This window comes from Protopterus annectens, chromosome 3.part0 (genome assembly GCF_019279795.1).
Source record: "Protopterus annectens isolate FY-2018-M chromosome 3.part0, PAN1.0, whole genome shotgun sequence".
Lineage (NCBI taxonomy): Eukaryota > Metazoa > Chordata > Ceratodontiformes > Protopteridae > Protopterus > Protopterus annectens.
The window spans coordinates 1411117204-1411136668 of NC_056731.1; positions in this window are offsets into that span (position 1 = coordinate 1411117204).

Here is a 19465-nt window from a genome sequence, read left to right on the forward strand (position 1 = left end):
CTCTGTCCATCAGTCCAATAGGCATGTACATGCCGACAGTGCACCCTGCCTATGTTCCCCACTGGACACCTGTAACACCTGTGGTGCCATCAAATGTGACCCACAAAGGACATACCATGCCTGAAAAACATGCCCTATATGGACAGATGCCACTGACACCAGGGAATACTGGTATCATGCTATCAATGCAGGTTCAAGGTACACCTGCTGTCCATTAACAGTTACCTCCGCATGAGGCCAGGACTGACACATCTGATGATAACAATCTGTGTACACAACATGGGCCAGACACCCCATGTACAGTTCCACATGTCACTGTACATGTACATGCATGTGGGAGGTGTGCATATCCCAGACACCGTTTATGTCATGGATTAAGGAACACATACATGGCTAGCAATGCACAGCATTGGACACACGCAATAGTTACCAAGGTGACTGGATGGTAAATACAATACCCACCTGTGTGGGCAAATCCAGAAACTACACCCCTGAGCCACACTGCAGACCATTGTCATGTGGCCTGATGCCAAGGTATACCCATCACCTAGCCTTGTATAGCCATCTGGCACAGTTGACCAATGTACACCCGTGAAGCAATGCACCCATGCATGTCAGTACTGGCAGCCTGTGTCAGTGTGTGTCATTCACACTCCCTACAACCTCCATTGGCATACTGAAGCATGCTGTTTGATGTCAGACACCTCCACATACCCTTTGCATATATAACCTCTGTATGATCCCTGTGGTGCATGTGATACCTGCACAGTACTGTGTTGCGGCAATCTCACTAGTGATGAGTTGTATTCCTGGCCCTGCCAAGTGTGTCAGTGCACGTGTACCCCTGTGAGAATATGGCTGTGTTGATGCTGACACCTGTTCATGTGGACAGGCACGTGTACTTCACCTACCGTAGAGCTACCATATCACTGTTGCAGATGTCACTCACCATCACATATACGTTTGGAGAGCTCCTCAACATGTAACCTATGTGGCACACCCAATAGCTGCATAGACATGTGATAGCACTGCATAGTCATCAGAGATTTGATACCCTGTACTGGTAGGTGTGTGACACAAACATGCTTAAGTTTTACTCTCCCACCCCTCCTTGACTTGTCTTTGCCTCTGGCTGCCTCTCTCACTCCTTCTCTGGTGGATGCAGAAACTTACACCTGCTTTGCTTAGACAGCAGCATGTGTATTTTAAGTGATGCTCATGATTGCATGTGGAACAGCTGTGGTAACATTCCCATAGCCAATTGCATGGAAACACACTCCAATATATGGGAACATCATGTTGGTGTTGGGCCTTTTCATTCACTGTGAGCATGTACTCGATCTGTTATTTGGCAAACAGCATCACAGATGGAGTGGGGATTTAGCTCTAGCAACATACACTGTGGAAACAGGCCAACACACAGGAGGGAGATGTGCCTGACTTGACTACAGACTGTAAGTGCTGCTATACTGCATATGGAGTAATGTTGGTTTAGCTGGGTGTGTGTGGATATGGCTGTCCTACATGTTTTAATACCTGTCATGTCAGTTCAATGTTTATGAGGAAACCCCCATCTGTAGGGTCATCTGAAGACTGGGCACTGTGTGGTGCCTTTTGTTTCATGTGTTACCCACAGAACACCTATCTATGAACTGCAGAAAGTAGTGTAAGGATTGCAGTCTATAAATGGTGACAGCCATGAGAGTTACTGACTTCATATCCCTCATAGGACATATGTTGCAACAAACCCTGTTAAAACAGTAAATGTATGAGGTTATCACAGCAACATGTCAATACTGGCCCTGTGTTTGTGCCTCCAGTCCCAACTCTGTAAACCTTTGTACATATGTCATGCAGTATGAGGTGCATATGTGCTGTGCACCATATTTAGTGACATCATATCTGATAACAAACCAGTGAGATATCAGAATGCTACACATGTTATGTATAGTAGGGGTTATATATTATGACATAACCTGGACATTCTGTGGTTGTGTGTACAGTACTGAAGTCTGTGTACTTATGGTGATTGTCGACAGTGTGTGTATTGTTAATATGTACCTTGGCCTGTGTACAGACTGTGGTAGATGTCACTGTTCTTGGTCCTGTTCTATCACTTGTTACATGCTGCTCCACTGTATGTTACCCTATTGACTTACATGTTTGTAGGGCCAAACACACATATGTCCCATATCACTGACAGGCATTGGACTACACTGTTTAGCGGCCCAGTATGTGTAGGATTAGTGTGTGAGTGCCCCATATGAGGATGGTGTTGAACAGATAATCCATATACTGTAATATTATGCTAGCTTACCATATGTGGCTGTGGCTGTGTTCACATTGGTTGTGGTTATGCACTTTCACACAGGTGCCTGTTGCTCTGTGCTGTGACATGCCTATAGAGCCTGCTATATATGCAGGTACATGTGTATTCCCCCATAGGAAATGTAGACCAGTGCTAAGCCAGTCTACCTGTAGCCTGCACAGTGTTTTGTTACATGCATAGCAGCTTAGTGTACTTACCCAGTGAGATGTCATGTCCAGATACTTGCCAGATGTACTGCTGCTGGGCCACCATAACAGTCATGTATGTCAGACAAAGCAGTGGGATGCTGTACAGATGTATGCCAATAACTAGTATGTGGCTATGGCACCTCTGTAGCAGTGGTTATTATGTGTCAGGACAGACAGGGGTGTATGAATGCATAACCTATGGGGGCAAATGTATACCAGTAGTTACGTGTTATACCCATCTACATGGCTGTTAACATCCACATTGTTAGGCTTGGTCCACATGTCTTGCACTAAGGGGTTCGGTGTATACCTCTGGCCTGTCCAGAGTGTGTCAGACTGTCCAAATATATTGGCCATATCTCTGCTATAGTCCACAGGAGCATTACTATGCTAGCAGTGGTACTGTACTATAATGTCCTTAGGATGTCTGTCAGTAGCCAGTGGTGCACATGTTAAAAGCAGATGTGACCTCCCACACACATCATGTCTGTGAAGACAATCCCTATAACAGTAGCAATAGTCTACAAATATACCTGCAATACATACCTGACATCCACTTGTACTATAAAGTTGGGACTATAGGGGCTGAGGTAGGGCTCCACACTATGTTCAGGACATATGATGAATATATATTATATATAATTATCCAGATATCTATATAGATATATACACATATACATATCGACATACATAGATGGATATGTATATGTACATAGATATACCTATAAACCCTCAGATATATACATATGCAGAGTCATGTCTGGGATTAGAACTTGCACCTAACTAGTTTATTACACTATAGCACTACGCAGTTATAGGACATGCCACGGAGATCACTGGAGTACTCTTTCCCCAAAGGTGTATTTCACAGTGAATGACATCAGCAGGTTTGTCAAAGTAGGGCATATGAATTGTAGTGAGTGTGACTAGCCTGAAATGCATTGCTCCCTACACAGACATAGAAATACACACAAAAACATCTACAACTGCCATGTGTGGGAATAGAACCCCTACCAGGGTTCTATATCACACTACAGCATTAATCTGTTATAGGAAATGCCATGGGGATTACTGGGGTACTCTTTCACCAAAGGTGTATTTCACAGTGAATGAGATCAGCAGGATTGCCAAAGTAGGGTTATGAATTGTAGTGAGTGTGACTACCCTAAAATGCATTGCTCCCTACACAGACATAGAAACACACACAAAAACATCCACAACTGTCATGTGTGGGAATAGCATCCCTACAAGGGTTCGATATCACACTACAGCATTAAGCTGCTATAGGAAATGCCATGGGGATTACTGGAATACTCATTCCCCAAAGTTGTATTTCACAGTGAATGACATCAGCAGGATTGCCAAAGTAGGGTATATGAATTGTAGTGAGTGGGACTAGCCTAAAATGCATTGCTCCCTACACAGACATAGAAATACACACAAAAACATCCACAACTACCATGTTTCACCAAAGTTGTATTTCACAGTGAATGACATCAGCAGGATTGCCAAAGTAGGGCATATGAATTGTAGTGAGTGTGACTAGCCTAAAATGCATTGCTCCCTACACAGACATAGAAACACACACAAAAACATCCACAACTGTCATGTGTGGGAATAGAATCCCTACAAGGGTTCGATATCACATTACAGCATTAAGTTGCTATAGGATGCACCACAAGGATTACTGGAGTACTCTTTCCCCAAAGGTGTATTTCACAGTGAATGACATCAGCAAGATTGTCAAAGTAGGACATTTGAATTGTAGTGAGTGTGATTAGCCTAACAAACATTGCTCACTATAGAGACAGAAACACACACACAGTTGCCATGTCTGGGATTAGAACTCCTGCCTAACTAGTTTATCACACTACAGCAGTACACAGTTATGGAACGCACCACATAGATTACTGGGCTATAGCTTTCCAAAAGGTGTATTTCACAGTGAATGACATTAGCAGCCTTGCCAAAGAAGGGCATTTGAATTGTAGTGAGTGTGAAAAGCCTAAAAAGTATTGCTCTTTACAGAGACACACACAGTTCCCATGTCTGGGATTAGAACTCCTACCTAATTAGTTTCTCACACTACAGCAGTATGCAGTTATAGGATGCGCCGCAGAGATTACTAGGCTGCAATTTTCCCAAAGGTGTATTTCACAGTAAATGACCTCAGCAGGCTTGTCATAGTAGGACTATGGGGAGGGCAGTGTGTGTGCATGGGACATAACTCATTCATCTAGAGGTTGACACACCACAAGTGGGCACATGCAGGGTTATATTCCACAGGTACATGTATACAGCTGCTAGATGACTACTTTCTTGTACAGTCATGTTGCACAGTTAGCATTTGCGCCACATAGTATGTAATGCTGATGGATACCGGTGGCTAATGTCTACAGTGAGTGACATTTACACCTCATGGTTGTAGCCATTTGGCTGTATTCTGGGTGGGACAGGCCTCATAATGGATGGCTCCTTGTCACAGTCACTCTATTCTACACATCTATGTATGTCTACGTTTGGCTTATTATAGTGTGTTGTTCTTGGATATATGTCTGCATTCCTATCCAATGTGTGTACAAGGCATGACTGGTGCATACTGAGGACTGTAGGCACTAACATCTGCAAATGCCAGATATGCATGGTCCACTGTTGTTTGCAGACAAGGGCTTCATTTAAGTGTGTGAGCATGCCCAGTATGACCTTTCAGTATGTTATTGTCTGACATTGCCTTCACTTCTCTAAGTTTGTGAGCATGCCCAGTATCCCCTTCTGTGTTGAATGTGTGGATCGATTCCAGGGAGTTTGTACTCCAGTGCAGACCTTTGAGTTGTACACCTACAGGTAACAAACTGTTTCTGCAGGGTATCCATTGGTCAGTTGGCAATATGGGGACAAACTGAGGAGGGGATAGTGTGTACTGTAGGTGATTGTGTATGTGCTGCTTCAGCTGCATGGTACTGTTGTTAGCAGGGATATTCAGACATGTGTACTGTTATACACTGTGATGTTTTCTGTCCTCATGTACTGTCAGGTGGATATTCTTGCTCACAGTGATGTCTTGGGGGACAAGTGTGACTGCAGCTGTGCCCAGTATTGTGGGGAGACACCAACATATTCATGGTAAGTTATGCCATTCTGGAGGGGGAGCTGCAGACACTTGCTGCTGGGTCTGTGTATCTGGTTCAGCACCTTGGCACAGTGCTAGCAGAGGATCCCATACTTGTACATCCATTGACATGACAGTATGGCCTTATCTTGCTGTGACAATGACTCACAGCTGTACAGATTCACACAGGTTACCCAGAGGCAGGGGCCATGGGTCAGGACATTACCCCTATTGTGGTGTATGGGCAGGTGTGTAGCCTCCCATTTATGTGTTTGCTGCCAGGGATAGTGTGTGCACACAGCTTGGTGTCGGACCCTGCACATTCCATACTGCCCATGCTCCCCCCCTTCTGTTATTCTAACCTCTTCCATATATTATCCATACATTCTCTGATACTTTTCCTAAGGGTATCACTCCATCACAGGTGTGTGTTAGTGTTGGTCAACAGTTCATGCAGTGGGATATGGTAGGCATGTTACTGTGGTTTGTCCACATGGCCTTGGATATGGCTTATGTGGAGTGTGCTTTGTTGTTATTTGGGAGTCCATGACATAACATGCTTTGGCAGTATGTATGAGACACATGCCTTCGGCAGGGGCCTGTGGGCCATTAGGTGTTGCTGCAGGCCAGATGTGGCAGACTGTTGCATTCTGTCAGTCCTACAGTCTCAGATCACCATACAGTATATTCCCCTGGGGTGACAGGGTAGGTGTGATATGTCTTCATGCCAATACCTTATATCAGTCTTGATCAGGTGGTGTGGATGCTGACAGGGTCTACCTACATCTAGGGACAAACCTGCATGGGACACCTGCACTGCATGCTGCATTCTTCCACTATTGCCATATACAGGTGGTGTCATATTGTTCCCATTCCCCACAGCAGGAATAAGACCAGAGAGGTGCCTGTGGGTGGTGTTTGCGTGAGCTAGGTGCATGTGTGCTATGGACACTACTTGCATCTGACACACAGATATGCATGGGGCATTCCAGTCATGCTGGTATGTGCAGGTACATCAGTTGTTTCCCAATACATCAGTCCTACCTCCTTTATGATCTGCAAGTGTTCGGGCAGACATCACTGGTATCTCCTATTACAGGACAAGTTAATGTGATGCATACCTGTATGTACAATTCCAAGGGTGTCTCCATTTCATAGTGACACAATATATACTGTACTTTCCCCTGTGTACTGCTTGTATATCTAGTCCAACAGCCATGCCATGTCAGTCTTTCAGATGGTGACACATATTACCACCATACATTTACAATGGCTTACTGCTAGCATGTGTTATACTGGTGGGAATTGTCTTTGGCACTGCAATTATGAGGGCTTGTCCCTGTCATGAGCAGTAGTGGGTAATAGCCACCAGGTCTTACCTCAACATCCATACATACTGACCACTCTCACACAATATGAAACACACACCAACCTAACACATACAGACCTGCATATTGTGCAAATGCTACAACCTATCCTGCTACCTTGGCCACCTCTGGGCATCTGTACTCCACTGGTATTATACCTACACATACATATTACTACATTTCTATATAAGGTTGTGGGGGGCACACATGACTGCTATGACGTGTGTACATTGGATTGGGGGGGCACACCAGACTGTTACTACATTTCTAAATAGGTTTGGGGGGCACACCTGACTGTTAATACATGTCTACGCAGGATTGGGGAAGGGGGCACACCTGTCTGTTTCTACATTTCTACACAGTGGTTGGGAGACGGCACACCTGACTACTACTACATTTGTACGCTGGATTGGGGGATGGGCACACCTGACTATTGCTACATGTCTACATAGGAGTGGGGGGCACACCTGACTGTTACTACATTTCTACATAGGATTATCGGGAGGCACGCCTGACTGTTTCTACATTTCTACACATGATTGGGGTGCACACCTGACTGTTTCTACATTTCTACGCTGGATTGGGGGAAGGGGCACACCTGACTGTTTCTACATGTCTACATAGGAGTGGGGGGCACACCTGACTGTTACTACATTTCTACATAGGATTGTAGGGGGACACACCTGACTGTTTCTACATTTCTACATAGGATGGGGGGGCACACCTGGCACTTGTACACATTTGCTATTACTGTACTGGTATGTCAGGTACTCCTTTTCATTCTGTATTCTAACCTATCATGCTGACTAGAGGCATATCAGTGTGCTACAGGTCTTAGCTTTGGTTGACCTACATATTAGTGTCTGACTTCCTACACTTCAGAACTAATATCCCACTGCCTGACCTGCTCTAGTCTGTCTGTGTAGGCCTGGGGGGATGTTACCCATAGGCATCATTCAGAAGCCATAGCACAGCCTCTGTTTGTGTTTGTCTACACCTGTCCTGCTACCCGAGACTGTTGTTGGGTATGTGAACCTCCTGGACTGGCATGTGTGAGTCATATGGACACACATGTCACCCAGCACATTTCCTGCAGTTGGTTTTGTGGTCTTGTGTAGTACTGGCTACTGTGGTGACTCCAGTATCTGTTACAGATCTCATGGTGCTACTATGGGTGTCTACTATCTGCTGGCATACCATTCAGCCACTGATGCCTTTGCATGCTCACATCCATACCATTGATACAGGTAACAACACATTCTTCTCCATTCGTCATTTGGTAGGTTGATTGACTTACCTTGTTGGTGTGCCAGTATTGAGGATGGTGCTGGAGGGCTGCCTATATCAGATGCACATAGTACACTCCCTAGACATGGTTAAGCACAGGTAGTGTCATGTTTGGCATCCCTTTTACTGTATGTGCGAGTCAGAGAGAGGTGTCATTCCCTGGGTCCATACTGTGTCAGTGTATGTGCTATGCATTGCCTCTTTGCCAAGGCCAGGGCATACTGGGCATGCCTTTATCTGCCTACTGGGGCAGGTTCAGGTTGTTCCTCTTCCAAGTCACTCTGTACCTGTGCAAGCCTTGGCATTGGTGGGGGGCTGTGTGGCCCTGCTCCATGCTGTTCCTGCTGCAGCTGTTTCCACAGGATCATATTGTGTAGCATGGCACATACCATAACAATTTGAGTACATGTAGCTGGTGAGTACTGCAAGGCTCCACCAGATGTGTCCAGGCACCGGAACCATGATTTCACTATCCCAAACACATGGTCTATTATAAGTCTGGTCTGTGCGTGTGCCTCATTATGGCGTTCTTGTTCAGATGTGTATGTATTTCTGATGGGTGTCATCAGCCACGGATCCAGTGCATAACCAGCATCCCCCACTAGGTGGCCATAAGGGATGTCACCATTGGCAAATCTCTGGTACATCTGTGTCAGATGCCAGATGTGGGAATCGTGATAGCTTCCAGGGCAGCCAGCACACACATTCATTATAATGCCTTGGGCATCACACACAACCTGGCAGTTGATGGAGGGGAAGCCCTTGTGGTTGATGTAGACCCTACCCTGATCACCAGGTGGTGCTTTGATGCTTATGTACGTGCAGTCTATAGCACCGACTACCGCAGGGTATTCTGCTATTTGGTGGAAGAGATGCATATTGCTGGCCAACACCTCACGGGTGTAGAAGAAATATACGTGCTCACCCGCATGTGCTTACATGGCATCCAGGAACTGGTGGAATACTCTGGATGCTGATGCCTGTGAGATCCCTATGATATCCCCAGTTGAGCTTTGGGTGGTACCTGTGGCTAGTATTCCTAGGCCTACACATACCTTGGTATCCACTGGGATGGATTTCCCTCTGTTAATTCGGTGTGTCAGGCATGTTCTGCACAGCTCAACAATTTGCTGTAGGAGGTCCCTGTCCACCCTATAGCACTCCATTATCTCCAGCTCATGTAGCCCCTGGTAGGTTACCTTGGGTCTGTACACTCTTCTCCGTCTCCTCACTGTGGGTTGGTCGACAGCATTCACATCCTCACCACCCTCAGCCTCTTCCACATGTTGTTGTATGATGCCTGCAGCAGCCCCTATCATTTTGTTGTTTTGTTTGTAAAAAGTTCTCCACTTGTATACACTGGTGGTGTAGAGTATGGGAAAAACAGAGAGGAAGGTGTTTGCATAGTTTATAGTAGTGTTCTGGGCTGAGCTGGTCTGCCACCTGTGTAATTGGCTGCTTCTGATAAATTTCACCTGCCAGCTATGCTAGTTCTCCTAGATTACCTTCCTACTGCTATTTTCCCTTCCCATTGCCTTCCTGTTTAAGCCCGGGGGCATGCCACACAATCACAGTGCTCAAATGTGCATAGAGCTGCTATTTCCTGGTTTACTTTTTTTTTCCTTTAAAACCGGGTGTGTGGTGCTCACACCTGCTTAGTCAATGTAAAGAGTGCTAGGCCTGCTCAGACACATCCACTTGCCTAGCTGTGCTAAGCTTGGAGCACACCTGAGCCACAGGGCTCCAATCCACTTACAGTATGCCTGACACACACCCCTATGATGTCAGCTAACTCCTAGGCTTGCGCCAAGCAATCCCTGCTCTTACACTGTTGGGAGCTGACTAGCATGCAGGGGTAATCTGGGATTCACTATCATGCTCCTCATTTGCATAGGATTGCCTGCTAATGCATAGTTATATATCCCACACTGAGCCTCCCCCCTTAGCAATCACTATTCATTGGCCACGTTGTCTTCTGCCTGCCACTGGGTATAATGGCAGAATAGTGATTTTTAGTTATAATGCTTATTCTATGTTTATTTTCTTATTTCCCCCCCTATCCCGTTTGCGTGCCACTGCCCTACGCTTAAACAGCCGAGATTGGCTAAAAAAAAATAAAAGTTGATTTTTTTCAAGTGTTTTCAATGCCAATGGCCTTATACTTGGCCATTGGCATGCTTTCTACATGATATCCACCCTTTATTTGGAGCTGTCATGGATCTGTTTTGTAATTTGCAGAAATGTACTCCGTTACTGGTGGAGTACATTTCTGCAGATAACACTAGTCCTGCACGACCGGTTTCAGGCTTCCTGGATCGCAACGTCACCTCACTTGCATGGATTTCTCCTGCAAATGGGGTAATTTGCATACAGGGGATGAGTCCATGCAGGACTAGTACAGGAGCACTCGTGCACGCCCCTACAGGTTATTCCTGGATCGCACAGCAGACATATTGCCTGCTGGAGCTCCTGAACTAATCCTGCACACCGCGCAAGGCTTGTAGAATCCACAGGACTCTTTTGTTTAAGCCTGGTGGCACAGTGGCATTAAATCGCAACTGCCAAAGCATTTCTTTATGTAACAACTTATTCTTCCAGTCCCCACAGCATGCTGCCAAATCAATGTGTTCTACAGCAAAAAACATAAATTTATCAAACCCCACACAGGTAACCAAGTGCCTAGCTAAAGCACTCTTGTTGTCATTTCACTGGATGCTATAAACATGCTGGTAAATACGCTTATTAAAAGCATTATTGATTTTGTCAATATAAAAAGCTTGGCATTGTGTGCACAAAACAAAATAAATCACTCTCTCCGTAAAACAATTAAACCTGCCTTCCTTGGCATAATCCCTGATTTTATCATATAGCCACCCTTCATAGTGCCATTCAACATAGCCACATTGATTGCATCTTCCACATATAGAATTTTTAGCAAAATTATCCATCCTGCATGTAGGTTTATTTTCCAAAATACTTTTGAAATTACTCCGTCTTTTAAAAGTGAAAATAGGCTTAACCTCTTTAAATCTCTGTGTGGCCTCATTACTACTTATAACAAACCAACTTTTCAAAATGATCTTTTCTATTTCCTTGGCATCAAGTGAGCAATGAAAAACCATGTAAGTACTTAAAAGAAGGGACTGGTTGTTATGAGCAACAACATATGGATTATTGTTGTGCCCTTGTTTAGAAATGGGACCATATATGCCATTTTGTTCACTCCACAGCTGTCCTGCCACCTCATCCACCAGGGCACAAGGGTAATTATGTTCCAAAGATATTCTTTTCAAAACAATAAATTCTGCTTGACACCTGTTGTCATTGGATGTCAATCTAGATACCCTAATAAATTGACTTTTTCTAATGCCCTTTTTCTGGTGGTATGGGTGGCAGCTAGAATACAATAAAAAAAGAATTACAATAAGAGGGCTTTCTAAATATCCTTCTTTCCAGAATTCTATCTGGTGAACATTGAATTTTAATATCCACGTATGCAGTTTTGTTGGCATTGACATTTTATGTAAAATCTAGAAACTCTGTGCTGTGTTGCATCACCCCCAACAATTCATTAAATTGACCTTTATTGCCTTGCCACAAAATTAACAGGTCATCTAAATATCTATAATAAGATTTGCAAAACTTAAAAAGTGGAAACTTAAACAAAGACATTAATTCCAACCTTAACAAAACGTCATTTGCAAATGCAGGGGCACAAATAGCCCCCATGGCCACCCCAGGACACTCTTTATAATATTCGTTGCCAAGAACCAGGAGATGTTTGGACAAAATTATTTCCATGAAATCATGTATTAAGCTTTCATCATTTTCAATTAATCCCCCATAAAGTTTAACTATCTCATCAAACCATAACAAACCTTGTTCTTGTGGGATCACAGAAAACAAACTTTTAATGTCACAAGTAAGAAAGTAGTGAAAGTCATGATCAACCGGCCTTATTTTGTCTAACAAATCCCATGAATCACAAATGATATGTCCAAAAGCTTTAAACAAATTTTTAAGTGTTGTATCAACAAATTTGGCCAGTGGCTCAGTGATGGATCCTGCTTAAGCCACAATAGGCAGTAGAGGTGGATCCCTGATGTTTGATTCTAACTTTGGGATGCCAAAAATTCTCAACATAACAGGGTCCTGCACTCTTAGAAACTCGTATATATTTTGTGGCAACTGCTCAAACAGAAACAGCTCTTCCAGTGCTATTCTCACAGCCCTATATGCTATGTTTATCTCATTTAATGAAACAACATTATACACAGCATTGTCACATAACAAGTTGAGCATTCTCCCCTGATAATCAAGGTTGTACATAATTACAAGTCCTCCACCTTTATCAGGATGCATGCATCTAATGTCTACATCTTGTGTAATAGATGTTAAAATGTCCTTTTCATAGGGTGACAAATTGTAGTAATGGTTTTGGCACATTTGTTGTAGTAAATCTCTAATCTCCTTTTCATAAATTCATTCAAAAGTGTGAAAAACAGGGTGCAATGACAGATTAATGACACTTTTCATTTTTAAATTGTCATTATGTGCCCCCACCCTGCTAGCATCATTCTTGCCATACAAAATGTGAAGATTTAATTTTCTCATAAAGAACTTCATGTCTAAAATTGTGTGCTCAATGTTAGCCCTGCATGAGGGCACACAGTTAAACCCCTTTAAAAAGATGGTATGATGTACAGGCTCCACTGCAAACTCAGTAAAATTATATATATTGAATTGTTGTTTATGCTGTGTATTTCTTTTTGAGAGAAACCTCTGTGGATGATCCAGCTGTTGCTTATGCCTGCTCAGGTATATACTGAAAGGGGTTTTAAACTCAATTATTGGTCTTATGAGGGCCAAGTACACTAGAAGAATGACATCCTTTGACCTAGATGCCATACCCTTGCTTATAAATTGCTCAGCATAGAATAATTTCCTTACTACCATAGACACATGATATTCAAAGGCCAGATTGCTGTCCAAACGAGTTCCCAAATCACTGACCAATAGGTATACAGTTTGGGGACTATTATCAATGTGGTACTATTCAAGGGTAGCCATCTTCCCAAAGGATACTACTATGCATTTCTTGTCATTGAGTTTTAGACTGTGGCTTTGGCACCAGTTATTGATCTGTGTCAAGCCTTCTTAAAGGTTATTTGTGCCTCTGGGGGATACTGTGACTGCTCCTAGTTTGCAATCATCTGCAAACTTCATCAGCCTGAGACCTTTGATGTTAGCCTTGAATTCAGAGAAGTTGATTAGAAAAAGAAGGGGCCCTAACATCGAACCTTGAAGAAATCTGTTAGTGACTAGCCTTTTTTTAGAGATAGATTCCCCATCTATACCTCATGGTCCTATCTTTAAGCCAGCTGGCTATCCAGTGGGTGACACTGATGTTTATACTTAATTTCTTGAATTTGTCTAAAATGCCTGAGTGGATTTTTGTGTTGAATGCCTTGACTGGGTCAAGGAAGGCAGCATGCCCCATTTTGCCCTCATCTATTTCTTTGGTGACCCTCTCAAAGAATTCTGCCAGGCTCAGTAGGCATGATCTGCCCTTGACAAAACCAAACTTAGTTTGATCCAGTGTCTATAGGTTTCCTGTATCTTTGTTCATCTTTCCATGAAAATTTTCAGTGGTTTGCATATGAGACTAGTCAGACTTATGGGGCAGTGGTTACCTGTGTCCATAGATGGCCTTCCCTTGTGTAGAGGGATAACAGCTGCAGTCCTCCAACTGCTTGGCATGAAACCTGTCCGGAGGCTATGGTTAAATAGTGCCAGTAAACTGGGTTATGCTTGAGAGTGAGGGCACCGTCAGAAAAGTTGATTTCAAAACAGCAATATAAGAATGTATATGGAGGTTGAGAAACTCATGACTGTATGTAGATTAGATGCTGTGCTGGCTATCATTTGATATGGATAAGTTTCACTAGTATGTATGAAGAGAGTCTCAGTGCTGCATGAACGGAAGCACACAGTAAGAAATTAGTGCCACTGTGACCCTGCACCTAGCGTCATAATATGAAACAATGTATCAGCTGTTCTGTCTGCTTCTGCCACACAGCTCCAAGGTTCAGACTGCATTCTTTATCATTGGCTACAGTCTATCCAGATTTTTGCAAGACCTGTACTGTATATATATATATATATATATATATATATATATATATATATATATATATATATATATATATATATATCTGCCAGTTTTCTGCTCTGAGCAGGTTTCATCCCATTGCCCCAGATATGCTAAATGGCTAACTCCTACATACTGCCTGCAGATATTTAATTTATCATTGGATCTGTGTCCAGGCCATGGTTGAAAAGCCCCTAAAATCATTAGCTCACCTTGCATGTTAACAAACTGATCACAGATAAATAAATAATTGAGAAGTAATAAATAGCCTACAGCATACCTCTCAGCTGTCCAGATTTTTGCCTCATATATTTGGTCTGTTTCTCATAAAATTGTGATTTTCTGGCAAATTGCTGGCAAATCACTAAGGACTGAAGTCAGAAAATAATGGCAGATATTTGAGTTTCAGACTTCATATCCTTCACAAAAGTCATGCTAATGCAAAAGCTGTTATTCTATCAACTTTTACATTTGTAAGAGCAATATTTAAAACGTGTCCCTATTTTTGGGAATTTGTTCCACCATTATTTGTGGCTTTGTCAAAATTTCCTGCTCTAAGAGGTTGATTGGTATGGTACCGTTCCTTGTTTTAAACAGAGGTGGAACCAGCCAAATCCATGTTACACTAGAGTATTGCTATATTCTGAGGAAATATATGGCCATTTGAAAAAAGGCAAACGATCCAAGTTCAGAAGCTTAGATAACCAACAAATAACACTCTTTTATCATTTTACATTTTTAAATGTATAAACTGAACCTTTTCTTGCTAATAATAAACACACAACAGTATACTCAAATGCCTTTATATCTTCCATTTGCACTGCAGTGAGTTGTCTGGAAGCAAGATCATCCCATGGTTCCTGTAAACAGAACCCCAAGGAATTGGCTAATTAACATATGAACTCATCCTTTCTGAGGTATGCTGCTATAACTAGATATTGCAATTTTTGTGTGGGTGAGGTTCAATATGTATGTTTGTCAAACACAGATTATTGCATACAATATCATATTCTCTTGATGTTTTTTGTTATGCATTTTAACTAGATGTGATAATTACACGGACCCTTCTGATACCTATCATGTCCGATATATTTGCATGCGTGCTTTTTGTCTTTGTCATTGTTTCATTGTGTGGCATTTTAATCAAGGCTAGAATTTTAAGGATGCAGACAAATGAAGCATTGCTAAAATTAGAAATAATATTTCACAGATTGGTAGTCTACAGTATATGTAAAATGGATATATTAAACTGGCATGTATTTAAAAAGATCATGGCTACTATCACATCTTACATTCTAGATATTCCTTCAGAAGATACTTTCTAGTATCATATTCTGGTCTTATTCCATGTTTTGACATGTGAAGGGTAGCAATTTTCTACTGTATTCCATCTAAGCTTTTACTTTTATGTCAAAAAAATAATCATTAAAAGTGTGGTTCCACATGCTTCAAATAATAATTCCACATTTCTGTTTTACAGTTGCAAGTATTCAGGCTGTATTTTTATGTGTACAAAACATAAACCAAAAACAGTAAGCACATGCATTATCATCACAGCAAGTGAAAAGAAATAAAAGACTGCCCCTTAAGGGAATTTTGAACCTCAAGAGGATGTAAATGTATTCATCAGTTCAAAGAAATGCCTTGCATGTTATTCCATCATACATTAATAAATAGCTGTGCATTAAATAATGAGGTTTCTGTGGAAATATCCTGTTGTGAATGGGGTCAGGAAGAAAGCAAAAAAACATATCTTAAGTCATTAATATTCAGAATGTTAGTGAAAACAATAATTTTGTGATATTACTTCTCATATAAACAAAACAATAGCATGTTTCCATTAGTAGGAATGAAACAACACACTTCATAGCCTTTCAAACGTGAACCTGAAGTGAGTAATTTGTTTTAATGTTTCAGTATTAATGTAGTAAATTATATGCATATAAATGGTGTAAGTAGCCAAGCAGAGGAAAATACATAGTGTATTATGACAGGTTATGCAGTTTCTCCACCAGAGTGATAAATTGCTTGTCATTCACATTATTTTCATAGCAGCACTAAATGTGTCAGCTGTTACAGCATTTTTCTTAATACCATCACTGAAGTGTAAATGCTATAAACTAATGGTTTCTTATCTTTGTATAAATTCATTTGGGAATTACATAAAACAGTATGTGTAAATTTTTTTTCTGGACTTGCTTCGTGCACTATGCAATTTTATCTTAAACCTCACTATATGATGAGCTCCATTTACAGTTCATGTCCTATATTTTTCAAATAGTCTTTAAAATGCAAAAGGCAACACTTTTACTATTACTATGTTTTTTCAAGTAACAATGCAATTATTTTTATACTAGCCATATATTTATTTCCTTGACATAATTTGAGTATTGCTGAACCATGAACAAAATTAGTTTAAATTTTGACACTAGTAACGGATTATGCAAAGCCTTAACATAAATATAAAAATTCATTTTACCAATTCACTCTATAAATACTGGTGTTGCTTCTTTTTATTTCCTTTGTACAGTTTTGATGCAATGCTGTATTTGTATATTTTGCTATTACTTATGTACTCTGTAACTCAAAAGGAGATAAAATGGTTTACAGTGCTATTGCTTATTTATATAAGGAAGCTGTTCTTCAAAACTTGTTTATGCTGATGCCCATAAAATCATCATCAAAAATAAAGCATTTCATATAATATAAACATGCTATCTTTTTACAGTAATACAAAGTATATATTTTTTGATATGTCCTCAAACTCCTTCATGCTTATGCCTCCTCATTAATCAGCACCTTGAACTCAGACATAAAAAGACTAAGAAAGTAGGAACCAGATGATGTGGCTGACACCTTTCACATTAAGCTTGTGTCATTCCAGGACATGCTGTCACGATGCACAGTATATCTGTTTTGACTCCTAATTTTATTTGTTTATCTAGGTAATGTATATATTTCCTTTTTTAGTGTGTGTGTGTGTGTGTGTGTGTGTGTGTGTGTGTGTGTGTGTGTGTGTGTGTGTGTGTACGCGCGTGTTGGGGGAGGGGATATTCATCATGGCTGCCACTGTCTCAATCAGGCACATTCTAGACAATGGTTCAAAGTAAACAGCTAGAGCTAACATATTTTAAAGTTTGACACATGTTTAACAAAATGTGTGCTGAAAATATTATTGTGTGTAGGTGTAAATACAAATATTTATTATATACTACTTTTTGACTGGGGTGCTAGACCATTCAATGCCATGACTAACTTGTAAATGCATACTTAAGAGATATAACAAAATGAGAGTCATTCAATTACATAAATGATAGCAAAAGCAGGATGCTTCAAGTGAAATAATGGGGTCTATATTAGATCAATGAACACTTAAAAAAGCGAATGGTGATTAATCGACCCTATGTAAGCGAAAGCTTACAATCTCGAACTGTCAGAACAGCGATTTTTTTTCCTAGGGAAAAAAATCGCTGTTCCAGAACACATACACACAACACAAGCACACCAAACAAACAGCAATCCACACAAATACACCTAAAAATCTTGACACCTAACCCTACACTAAACTATACACACACCACTAACTATCCACTTACCTTAACCCAAACCCTAACCCTAAGGTCCGTCACTATCGCACACTCACCTCACCTGCTCCCTAACCCTAACTCACCTAACCCGCCGTAACCCTCACGTCCACACAATCACACACATACCTAACCCGCGCCCTAACCCTAACTCACCAAACCCACCCTAACAATCACATCCACACAATTGCACACTTACCTGAACCCGACCTGTAACTTTCCACCACAGCACTGAAAATACCGAAGCAACAGAAAAAGACAACCAAATTCTTTCCCTAGTAAAAAATGTGGGTTTCTGTTGCTTCGATATTTTAAGCTTTTGCTTACATAGGGTCGATTAATCACCGTTCACTTTTTTTAAGGGTTCGGTGATCTAGTATAGACCCGAAATAATAAGTCAAGCATCTGATGGTTTGAGCAATAGAAAAGATATAACATTTTAATATAAGATTTTATGAATGTTAATTGTATAAGTTAATAAAACAAGCCATTAAGGAAAAACCCCACCAAAGGTCCAGTTGCTCTATGCAGAGATCCACAAACGAAAAGAAGAGAGCAGCAATGACCACCACTGAGTATCACCGTTTATTATAAAATAATAAAACAATAAAAACTCAGCATGAACTTTTCAACAAAATGATGACCGCTTTCGGGCTGTGTCCTTCATCAGATAACATACCCTTCCCCATCCATTCAATATATTTAAACTAAGGAGCAATCACAACTCAATACTGTACCCACCGTTTTTTGAGGGTGGGCATCATCGGAATGACATCATTTAATCCTGGATAACCATGAGCCATCAGTTCTATTATCCACTTTGTTTCCTCATACTCAGTATCATTAATAATGTCACCTCCTCTGACACCCTTATAAATGTTCCATATTTCCATAAACTTAAAATGATGTCCCACATTCTGAGATACATGTCTATATAAGGCATTATGCTCGTTCTTAACACTAATGGCCGATAAATGATTAAAAATCCTTGTCTTAAACATACAATTTGTTTTCTCCACATAATAGCATCTACATACCTGACAAGTTGCCAGATAAACAATATTACTGGTCCTACAGTTTGCCTTGGCACTAATATGATAGCATTTGCCTGTAACTGGACGTATAAACTCTGCCTCATTATTGATATACCCACAGGCTTTACATTTCCCACAGGGTTTAGTTCCTCTCTTGTTTATTAACTGATATCACTCTACCTTACCTTTATGACTCAGAATATCCTTAAGGTTTTTATTCCTTCTAAATCCAAAGTTAGGTCATTCCCCCACCAGTTTCCCAATTTCCTCATCTGTGAGCAAAATCTTCCAGTTGCGCTTGACTACATCACAAATCCCAGCAACATTGCTACTATATGTGAGCATCACCTTTAATTTATATTCTTCCTTGTTGGCCTTATAGTTGACATCACCTGCACCATTATTTTGCCTCTTTA